We start from the raw sequence: 12,043 nt of genomic DNA on the forward strand, positions 1-12,043 counted from the left end.
GGCGAGCTATCGATTCCTCGTCCAGCAGATCAGCGGGTACTTAGAAGGGTGCGAGTTCCTTCACGTACCAAGGGCCGACAACGACCCAGCAGATGCCCTAGCACGGATCGGCTCCACCCGACAGGCCATACCGACCGGCGTCTCCCTCCAGCGCCTCCTCAAGCCGTCCATCAAGCCGTCTCCAGAGTCGGATTCTATCTTCGTACCGCCTGTGCCAGAAGCAGCCGAATCCGACTGGAGGAACCCCGCAGGCGGCACGGGGACTTCGACAACTGGCCCGCCGACTGCCGTAGTCGCACCCAGCCCGGGGACTTCAGAACCCGGCCCGGGGACTGCAGCAGTCGGCCCGGGGACTGCAGCAGCACAAGAAGCGGTGGCCGACTCCGATCCCATGCCACCCGACCCACCCACCCGAGTCATGGTGGCCGTCCTAACAGAAGAAGAAGTCGCAGCTCCATCATGGGCCCAGCCCATCCTCAAGTTCCTAGTCAGCAGAGAGCTGCCGGCTGATGAGATCTCAGCAAGACTACTGCAACGACGAGCCGGAGCATATGCAATAATCAACAGACAGCTCGTCAAGCGCAGCGTCACTGGAGTCTTCCAGCGTTGTGTCGAGCCAGAGAAAGGAGTGGCAATCCTCAAGGATATCCATCAAGGCGAATGCGGCGACCACGCAGCCTCAAGGTCACTTGTGGCCAAGGCTTTCCGCCATGGTTTCTTTTGGCCGACTGCTTTGGAAGATGCCAAAGAGATAGTCAAGAGCTGCAGAGGATGCCAAGTTTTCAGTTCCAAGCAACACCTGCCAGCTTCTGCACTCAAGATCATTCCCCTCACCTGGCCCTTTTCCGTCTGCGGACTGGACATGGTGGGCCCTTTCAAGACAACCCGCGGCGGCTTGACACATCTGCTTGTCGCCGTGGACAAGTTCACCAAGTGGATCAAAGCGAAGCCGATCATGAAGCTGAACGGGCCGACTGCCGTGACATTCATCACTGACATCACTACTCGGTACGGCGTGCCCCACAACATCATCACCGACAACAGCACGAACTTTGCCAAAGGAGCACTGGCACGTTTCTGCGCGACACAGGGTATCCGATTGGACTTAGCGTCCGTTGCCCACCCGCAGTCAAACGGCCAGGTCGAGCGAGCAAATGGACTCATCCTCTCCGGCATCAAGCCCCGACTAGTTGTGCCACTGGAGCGATCGGCCGGCTGCTGGCTCGATGAGCTGCCTGCTGTCCTCTGGAGTATGCGCACTACCCCCAACAAGTCAACCGGCTTCACTCCGTTCTTCCTTGTATATGGTGCCGAGGCTGTGATCCCATCCGACATCGAGTTCGACTCGCCTCGGGTCACCATGTACACGGAGGCGGAGGCCAAGGAAGCAAGAGAAGACGGCGTCGACCTACTAGAAGAAGGCCGGCTGTTAGCACTCAGCCGGTCCGCCATCTACCAGCAAGGGTTGCGCCGCTACCACAACCGCAAGGTCAAGCCAAGATCCTTCCAAGAGGGCGACCTTGTGCTTCGGCTGATCCAGCGAACAGCCAGCCAGCACAAGCTCTCGGCCCCTTGGGAAGGCCCCTTCGTCATCAGCAAGGCACTAGGCAACGACTCCTACTACTTGATCGACGCGCAAAAACCAAGAGCACGCAAGAGAGATGACTCCGGCAAGGAGTCGGAGCGACCATGGAACGCGAACCTCCTGAGAAGATTTTACAGTTGAAAGCAGTATGTATCATGCTACTCTTTTGTATTAAGTACGAACCAACCGGCTCCCCGAGGAGCACTCGGGGACTGCCTTTATTTATCTATGAGTGACGAGTGTCATATCCATGAATGTATTATTACATTTGATTTCTTGTCTGGCACCGGGTTCGACTAGTCGGCCCGGGGACTGGCCGCCTTGAGCTATATTAAAAGTTCTACCTGAAGTCAGACAAGTAGTGTGCCGGCTCCCGAGTCCTCTCTTGTTGAAAGTCGCAGCTCGAAGAACCGACTGTCCGACTAGCAAGATCCAAGGCAGAAAGGATGCCCACACGAAAACCGGCTAAGGACTAATGAACTTATATAGCGAAAAGACGGCCTTCCTAAAAACTTAGCTATAATCCAACAAAGCTAGAGTACTTGCCCTCCCAATTGGCCAAGCACTTCTCTAGCTACAGATTGCAGAGCAACTGTCTAACTGGGGAGGCGGCAACCAAGGGAGGGTGGCAAAGGAAACAGCAGAAGGATGAAAAGCAAAGAAAAAGGAAAAGCCAAACGCATGCATAGTCATATATACATATAAAGCCCCCAACAGGCCGGCAATTGACATAGTTCGAATACACCCCTAGTGAGTGGAATTGTGCAGACTTAACAGAATATTGTTCCAAAATTGACAAGACAGGAAAACAAAAGATAGCAGACTAGACTAAGGCGCGGCGCGGGAGCCGGGTTGGTCGGTGGAGACGACGTCACCGGCTGAAGGAGTGGCTGGCTGGTGGGTCTCGGAATGGTCACCACCAGTGGCAGGCGATGCACCCGCGCGTGACGTGGTGCTGGAGGCGCGGTCAGGCTGAGGCTGGCCGGCCGCTCCACCATCCGGCTCGGCGTCTTCACCCTCCTCCTCCTCCTCTTCGCCCTCGTCGCTGGAGTCGATCTCCTCCGCCGAGTCTTCACCGTCTACCGGGTTCAGCCCGAACCACTCCTCTGGCTGGGCGACACCGTTGTCATCTACCTCAGGGGCGAAGGCGCTGGTGTCGGTGTAGTCGGCGATCGCCGAAGCCCGCCGGATGATAGCCGGCCGCGCCGGCTCCAGCTCCGTGTCGGCCTGCTGCCGCCAGGTAGCCAGCTGGTCCCGACTCAGGCCGGGATACCAGGCCTTGACGAACTCCAGCGCCCGCCTGGCGCCGGACCGAGCCGCCGAAGCCTTCCAGGCTTCAAAGCGGCCGACTGCCACCTCCAGCCAGTCGGCAGTCCGACTGGGGGTGCGAGGAACCACTTCGCCGGGCCAGAGGGCGGGCAATACTTGCGCCCCGGCACGCTGAAGCCGGTGGAGCAGTCGGTGAGCCGGCTGGAGACGGGCCTGGATCGCCAAGAGCTGCTCCTCCAGCGAACGGCCAGCGTTTGGTGCAATCTCGACGCCAGCCTGCCTTCGTGCTTGGCGGCGGGCTTCGATGATCTGGCTGGCGGCGGTAGAGAAGCCAGGGAAGTACTCTGTGCAAGAAAGAAAGAGAAAGAAGAGAAAACACCAAGTCAGAAAACGAGCCAAAAGCGGCAGACGGCAAGAAAGGACGAAGAAGTAGGCGGCTTACCGTCAACCAGATCTTCGATCTGGCCATAGCCATTGATCAGTGTCTGCTTTGCTTCAGCCCAGCCAGCCGCTTCTGTCTCGTACACAGCCTGGAGGGCGGCTTCGCGGTCCTGCGCCGCCTTCAGAGCCGCCTTGTGGCCCTCCTCCTGGTCGGCCAACCTCTTGGCCAGGCGGTCACGTTCCTGCACCAAGGCGGCAAACTCGGCCTCCTTGGCACGAAGGGCAGTCTGAGACTCTCCCAGCTGTGCCCTCAGACTGGCGTTGGCCGCTGCAGGGACGGCAGAAAAAGAAGAAACAATAAGAGGAAGTCGTCAAGGAAGATCCGACCCGACTGCTCAGCAGTCGGCCCGAATCTCGGGGACTACACCCAGTGGGTGCGCTGACGTGCCCCCACGTGAGATAAAGAACAAAGCACTTACCTCGGCTCTCAGTTAGGTCGGCGGTCTTCTGGGTCAGCTCCCGAGCCTGGGAGTTGAAGGCGGCCGCGCGAAGATTGTGGTAGTCCTGCAAGATAGGTAGAAGATCGAAGTAAGAACAAGAATAGCAAAGCCAAATCCACTAAGAAGTTCCAAGCCGCCTGCTCAGCAGCCGACTCGGAACTCGGGGACTACACCCAGTGGGTGCGCTGACGCGCCCCCACGGAAGAAACCAAGATCAAGAAGAAGCAAGATAAGAAGACTAACCCGGATGGCCGCCCGCGTCGCAAGGAATTCGTCGGTGTATTGCCTCAGCGCCGTAGCCTGGGCCTGGAGCCGGGTCCGGACGTCCTGCGCGGCCACGTTCATCACGGCCGTCCCTCCGCCCGGCGTCCACCCCGAGGTAGCGCTGGCCACCTCCACATCCTGGGCCGACGAGCTGGAGCCCGCGGCCGGCTGCGGCTCTGATGCAGCCTTCTGTGGCTCTGACGCAGCCTTCCCCGCGCGCCGGCTCGGCGGCATTCGGACCGCTAGCTCAGTCCTCGCGGCCGGCTCGCCCCCCGCCGACTGCGCAGGCGGCAGATCAGGCCGGCGCCTTGAGCCGCCCCAGTCGGCGGGGTCGGCACCGGCGCCCTCTCCAGGATGACGACGTCGTCATCCCTCTCCAGCCCCGGCTGGTCACCGCCGGCTTCTTCTGGCGGGGGCTCCGGGGCCCCAGGCGCTGCGACGCGCAGTGGGGTGACCAACAAGGCCCCCTCCGCCGTCGCCGCAGCCTCTGCTTGGGCCTTGGCTGCGGCGTCAGCGCGCGCCTTCGCTGCCTCCGCCTCCTGTGCCTCCCGCTCCTCCCACACCTCCCGCGCGTTCCGCTCCGTCGCCGCCAGAACATCGGCACGGGGGTCCACGCGGCGAGTGGTGCTCCCAGGTCCCCTCGGCGACTCAATGACGGAGGCGGCAGCCGCCCGCTCGAGCGACAATGGAGCTCTGGTTGTTTGGAGAAAAAGACAAGGATTCAGGAGCCACCAGAGAAAAGAAAAAAGAATACACGAAGGAGTTTGAACTTACGCCGACACCGTCTGCGGTTGCTTCACCGCCTTGCGGAAGCGGGCTGCCTTCGCGGCCGCCTCCTCCCGCCTAGTCGCCGCTGCCCCGCCTCGGGGCTTCTTCGACCGACTGCCGAACAAACCCTGCGCGGCACGATGCTTTTGCCCGCCGCCCCGAGCAGGTGGCGCAGCGGAGGAACCCGCGCCGCGGCCAGACGCCGGCTGACGGCGCGGGACGACTTCGGCCTCGTCATCGTCCGGCCAGTCGTCGAAGCTGACTCCGAGCCCAGAGCCGCCTGCTTTGCCGCCGGCTTGGCCACCGCCCGCCTCTGTGTTGTCGTCCATAGCGGCCACCCCCAAGTTGGGGTCCTCCAGATCGTGCTCCGTCCGGTCGGGGACGAATCGGCGCTCCGTGTCCGACCCGCCGGCAGGACGAAGAGGAGGGCTCTGTCGAAGACAAGCCGACTAGTCAGAGTCGGCCAAAAGGAACTCGGCGACAGAACTGAGAGAAGAAGAAGAGACAAGGAGAACATACCGTAGGCAGCGGGTTGGCTCGGCAATATGGCTCCTTGCCGAACTGCCACTCTGCGGAGAGCTTGCAGTTCGCAAGGTAGTTCACCATATAGGCCACCTCGTCGTGCGGCATGTCTTTGGTACACATCCGGCTCGGATCGAGCTGGCCACTCATCTGACAGATCAGATGAGGGCGGCTCTGGAGCGGGAGTACCCGGCGCGTGACGAAGGTGGCCAGCAGGTCGGGCCCCGACAAGCCCTCCGACTGGGTCATCGCTCGCACTCGGGCGACGGCTGCGGTTCCAGCCGGCGTCAGCGTCACGGCCCGGTAGGACCACTGGGGCCGCCTGCCCGCCGGTGGGCCGGCTACGTAAGCCGGCAGATTGACGTAGTCGCCCTGCGGGGCGACGTTCCTCACGTAGAAGTATGACTTTTGCCATAGCTTCACCGACTGGATCAGCGTGATGACGGGGAAGGGGTTGTCGGCAGCCACCCTCCGCATCGCGATGAAGGCGCCACTCTGAGCCGGCATGCCTTGCATGCGCGTGCCCAGCTTGGACTGGAAGAACTCCCCCCAGAGCTCGAGGGTAGGGAGGACGCCGAGGTAGCCTTCGCACAAGGTGACGAAGGCGGACAGCAGCACCACCATGTTCGGAGGAAGGTGGTGCGGCTGGAGTTGGTAGAACTCGAGCCATGAGCGGAAGAAGGCGCTCACGGGCAGGCCGATGCCGCGCAAGAAATGCGAGCGGAAGACTACCCGCTCGCCTTCCCGCGGCTCCGGCGTAATCTCCTTCGCCGACGCGAGACGGACCTCCACCTTGTCCGCGCCGGGCAGCCGCCGCGTCTTGCGGAGGAATTCGACGTGATCCTCGTGGACGTTGGAGCCGTCCCAATCCCCGCCGTACTGCATCATGGCGTGGGGCTGGCGAGAACGAGCGCAGCGGCGGAGGTACGAGTGGTGGAACAGCGCGGCGGCGAGGCGCTGTTGCACGAAAGGGCAGGAGGAAGAAGATGGTGGAAAGAGGAGGAGCGTGCGAGAGCCTGCCGCTCTCCCCCTCCCCCTACTTATAGCTTCGCACGGTGAAGCCGGGGAGGCAGGGCGTGGGGTGAGACGTGGGATTAACTGCACCCACTCCCCCCACGCCTCGCGATTATTACGCCCTAAAATCGTGCCGAAACCGCCGCAGGAAGACGTGCGGGCGGCTTCGGGCCGCAGAGAATCCACGCCTGGGCCCGGGCGTGGGCGTGGCGGGCCCCCGACCTGTGGCGACGTCCTGTCGCGCGCGTGGGCTGGCAGGCTTTTTGCCACGTGGTTCGCAGGCGGCAAGTGGCCGGCCCGCGGCCCGGTGCGCGCGCTGGCCAGCTCCCGCCCTCCGACTCCCAAATTTTTTGCCGAGGACGGCGCCCCCAACCAAAGTCGGCTCCCAGCTGCCGGCTCGTCAAGATAGGAAGCTGATCGAGCTTCTCGACTCCCACCCAACCTCGAAGCCCAATCAGCTTCGGGGACTACTGTCGGAGTAAATGGCCACGGTAGCCTAACCGACTACCCATGGTTCTTCAAAAATTATCAGGCCGATTGAGCCTTCAAGCGTTCAAAGCATTGGGCCGACTTCCCCTGGCCGACTACCGCAGGGGCCGGCTCCCCAAAGGCGACCCGGCCCCGGTAACTTCCCCCAAGATGGTTGCGAGATGGCCGACTCCAGGAAGCCGGCACCAAGAGGACCGACTTCCAAGAGCCAGCCATGAAGCACGCCGACTCCACGAAGCCGGCCAAGACCACACCCACCAAAACTACACCCACATAACGGTGACAAGACGGGGTGTGGCCACAGTGCGGCCCACTACCCCCGAAGCCCGAGGCAGGCATGGCCACAGGACGTCGTACGGGTCAGCCATCTCCCGTCCGGCTCGGCACTGTAGCCATGCCAGCCTCAACGTCACCCACGACCAGCGCCAGTACGGCCCACGGGCGGCGGGCCCCTCTAGCCAGAGAGAGGCGCGAAGGCGGCCCGGCCTCCCCCAGTCGGCCAAGGGCGTAGCCGGCCCCCAGAAGCCGGCCACCCCCTCCCTCGAAGCATGTGCCACATTAAGGAGACAAGACGAGGTAAGGCTACAGTGAGAGCCCTTGAGGCGGCACACTGTGGCCACGCTTACCTCGACGAAGCCCTCGTCATCAGGGACGAGGCTACAGTAAGTAGCCGCCGACAAGACCCTAGGCGGTGGGGCCGGCCTGTCGACCAAGAGGCCGGCAGCCGGCGGGACCCACCAGTCGGCGGGCCCCAACAGCCGGCGGAGAAGTCGGCGAGCGTAGACACTGACGACTGGGACCCGCGCCCAGCCGGATTACAATTGTACCCCCGGGGGTAGGCCTATATAAACCCCCCGGGGCACCCATGCAAAGGGTTGGCTTCTTAGAGTTACACACACCATAGAGAGAGGGAAGTGAGAGCTAGCCTTGCTCTTCTTCTCCCTTGAACCCAACAGCTCTAGGAGCATTTGTAGCTACTCTTTCTGATCTAGTGATCATGCGGAGACCCCGCAGAGCAGGACTAGGGGTGTTATCTCCACGGAGAGCCCCGAACCTGGGTAAGATTCGCCGGCGTGCATGTCATCGCCTCATCCCGTTCCAGGCACCGGCGACGTCTTACTGGCACCCACCATGATAAGCCACCCGTTGGCATATGTCGCACCTACCACCCGACAAGATGGCAGTTCCTTACCTCCCCTCGTAGTTGAGGGATAAATTTTTGTTTTCGCGTCTTTCAAGTTCTTCATAGTGACCAGCAGATATAAATCCCAAGTGACTCAAAGAATAGAGCTATGCTCCCCTGCAACGGCGCCAGAAAATAGTCTTGATAACTCACAAGTATAGGGGATCGCAACATTTTTCGAGGGTAGAGTATTCAACCCAAATTTATTGATTCGACACAAGGGGAGCCAAAGAATATTCTCAAGTATTAGCAGTTGAGTTGTCAATTCAACTACACCTGGATAACTTCGTACCTGCAACAAAGTATTTAGTAGCAAAGTAATATGGAAGTAACGGTAACGTGGCAAAAGTAACAGTGATAGTTTTGTAGTGATTGTAACAGTGGCAATGGTAAAGTAAATAAGCAAAGAACAATATGTGAAAAGCTCGTCGGCATTGGATCGGTGATGGAGAATTATGCCGGATGCGATTACTCATGCAACGGTTATAACATAGGGTGACATAGAACTAGCTCCAATTCATCAATGTAATGTAGGCATGTATTCCAAATATAGTCATACATGCTTATGGAAAAGAACTTGCGTGACATCTTTTGTCCTACCCTCCCATGGCAGCAGGGTCCTATTGGAAACTAAGGGATATTAAGGCCTCCTTTTAATAGGGTACCGGACCAAAGGATTAACACATAGTGAATACATGAACTCCTCAAACTACGGTCATCACCGGGAGTGGTCCCGATTATTGTCACTTCGGGGTTGTCGGATCATAACACATAGTAGGTGACTATAGACTTGCAAGATAGGATCAAGAACACATATATATTCATGAAAACATAATAGGTTCAGATCTGAAATCATGGCACTCGGGCCCTAGTGACAAGCATTAAGCATAGCAAAGTCACAACAACATCAATCTCAGAACATAGTGGATACTAGGTATCAAACCCTAACAAAACTAACTCGATTACATGATAAATCTCATCCAACCCATCACCGTCCAGCTATCCTACGATGGAATTACTCACGCACGGAGGTGAGCATCATGAAATTGGTGATGGAGGATGGTTGATGATGACGATGGCGACGGATTCCCCTCTCCGGAGCCCCGAACGGACTTCAGATCAGCCCTCCCGAGAGAGATTAGGGCTTGGCGGCGGCTCCGTATCGTAAAACGCGATGAATCCTTCTCTCTGATTTTTTCTCCCCGAACACAAATATATAGAGTTGGAGTTGAGGTCGGTGGAGCTCCAGGGGGCCCACGAGGCAGGGGGCGCGCCCTAGGGGGGCAGGCGCGCCTCCCACCCTCGTGGACGGGGTGTGGGCCCCCTGGCCTTGATTCTTTCGCCGGTATTTTTTATATTTTCCAAAAATAATCTCCATGAAGTTTCAGGTCATTCTGAGAACTTTTGTTTCTGCACAAAGATAACACCATGGCAATTTTGCAAAAAACAGCGTCAGTCCGGGTTAGTTCCATTCAAATCATTCAATTTAGAGTCCAAAACAAGGGCAAAAGTGTTTGGAAATGTAGATATGATGGAGACGTATCACATCCTCGGTCATGGGCACAAGTTCGTAATAGGTCACCCTATCAGGTCTTGGTCGAAATGGAGGATAAACCTGAAATAACTAAGTTGGTGAATAATGTGATGACTTGGACTACAAGTTAGTCGTGAGTAATCACGGTGGTGTGTTGATATGATCACGAGACGAGGTCTCGGTGAGTATTGAACCAAGTATGGCTCCGTTTGTGATCCGTGAAGGATCATCGCTTGGTTACGAGGTAGCCCGTCGATAAGAGAGTCCGAGGGACTCAGTGCACAAGTTTGGTTGCATTGCATGAGTAGTAAGTTGCTATTTGCATTTAAAGAACCATGGTAGAACAGGAGATGTTTGCATAAGGTTAACATGTTATGGTTGCATTGGATATGATTGGTAGTTTATTTTCAGCATAGTTTCATGATGCCATGCCATGTCTTGATTGAATTTATGCCATGTTTAGATCATATCATGCTATGATTGAAATGTCGTGCTATGTTTTGCCATTGCCATGTTAGAAGTAAGTTTGATATGCCATGCTTAGTTTCTGCTATGAGATAGGTTATTGCAGACGCATGGTTCTTGCTTTGTCATCTGTTTGTTTGGATGCTATGTATTTGGTTGTCTTGCAAGTACATTCAATGTACTGACCTGGCGTGTCATGCCAGTTTGTAGGTCGTGCCCAACTTGTTTGCTTGTTCCGTCGTGCTAGGCCGTAATCTTGACAGTCCTGTGAGTTGTGGAGCCCAGTTAGAGTTTTTATGCTGCCAAATCTAGACTTCCACCGCCATTTAAATAGCCGTAGGGCTATGCCAGATAATATTATTGTACCTAGAATGCTGTATCATGAACCTGTCGGGCGTCAGGTGTTATCCTAGGCTGACGTGCGAAGGCCCCCTGCTCCATGTGAATCGGGGTGCCACAGGAGATGGTATAAGAGCAACTAGGCTGGCATAGGTTATCCTATAGATCACCGCTACCATTAACCAATAATGACCCTAAGGGATTTGACCCATCCCTGGCATCCGGCATGGCCACTGTTAATCAACAGGTGGCGCAGTCGGGACCGACATGTCGTCACCCCGCTATCCCCGCCTAGTTTTCCGTGGAACGAATAGCAACCCTATCCTTTCTGGTCGGCCGCACTGCGTACCCTTCGCCATTAAGGGAAAGGGGCCACACCATGCGGGCATGTCCCGCATAGCTGCCTATAAAAGGCACCTTCCGCTAGCCGTATCGCTCTCTCCTCATTCAGCCATGTCCCTGCAAAGAAGCCTAGCTAGCAACACTCCAGCCATGGCTAGCACCCTCAAAGCTCCCACGTTTTACACCCGCACCTTTGTCGTCAACCACACTGGCTTTCCACCTCTTCTTACTGAGATGCTCACCAAAGCCTTTGGTTGTAATGCTAGGCCTGATTACCTGGTGTTCCAATCGACACACGTCCCTCACCTTCACCGCTATGATGCAATAGTGCACATCGGCCCAGGTCCCGCAATAGATGGTCATCCTTTGGTTTTTCAGGGTAGAGCCATGCCTACCGCTGATTTAGCCATTCAGGCCGCTGCTGTGGAGGCTATCCTATACCTCCGAACCAAGTTTCCGCAAGTGGCACAAAGGCGGGAGTTCTGCTTTTTCCCCATTATGGCAGAAGGAGGAATTCAGCCTTCTCCCACTATCCATGGAGATGACCCCGCAATCACTCGCCTGGTGCAGTATATCACTGCCCAGGGGATGATGATTTCAAAGATGCTCGCCGAATTTAGAACCCTGGACAACGATGCGGTATGAGTTGTCAAGGAAGCTTATCGTGAGGCTCGTAAATTCGCATCTCAAGCTATTCACCCCATGCTATCCAAACCAGTGCTACCCTCTTAGCCTGTGTTGTGGCCTAGACCAAACATCGTCACCCTCGACAAGGCTCTTTACCGAAGCCACCAGCAGCATTTGCTTGGATCAATTTCAGCCACACCCCCAGCAGTCGAACCCCAACCCATAGTAGTGTCGGACGATGAAGATGGAGATTGGCTCAGTCTTCGTCCTCCCGGAGAGCCCCAGCAAGGCCAGCCCTAAGCTTGACCTCAGTCGAGCAATCAGTTGTTTCGGCCAGTAGGTCGGTCTGTCGGTTCATCCCTGATATGAGGATAGAACAATGTATCCCAGAGTGAGTAGTCTCGTTTAGCGCGTAGAGCGTTCGTGCTTTGTTGTATGCTTGCACTATTTGTAACCCGTGATGTGTTTATGTATGCTTTCTTGCTTTTGATTTTTGTGCTTGTTTTTGTTTGTCTCTCTGTCAAACAGAGATGTTTGACAGGGTTGGCAATGTGTGCTAACAAGATTTTCATCAGTAGATCACATACACTAAATAACATTAACTCGTCTCGAGTTCATAATAAATTGCACGCTGGTTTTGGTATATGTATACCAGGATTACATATACCCACTAGCATTAAAACACTTTAGATTGTACTGTTGCATGTTTATTGCCTCTGTCTGTTTGCTAGTTTAGATTGTACTGCATACTCACACATACC

This window comes from Triticum aestivum, chromosome 2D (assembly GCF_018294505.1).
Source record: "Triticum aestivum cultivar Chinese Spring chromosome 2D, IWGSC CS RefSeq v2.1, whole genome shotgun sequence".
NCBI classification, from domain to species: Eukaryota; Viridiplantae; Streptophyta; class Magnoliopsida; order Poales; family Poaceae; genus Triticum; species Triticum aestivum.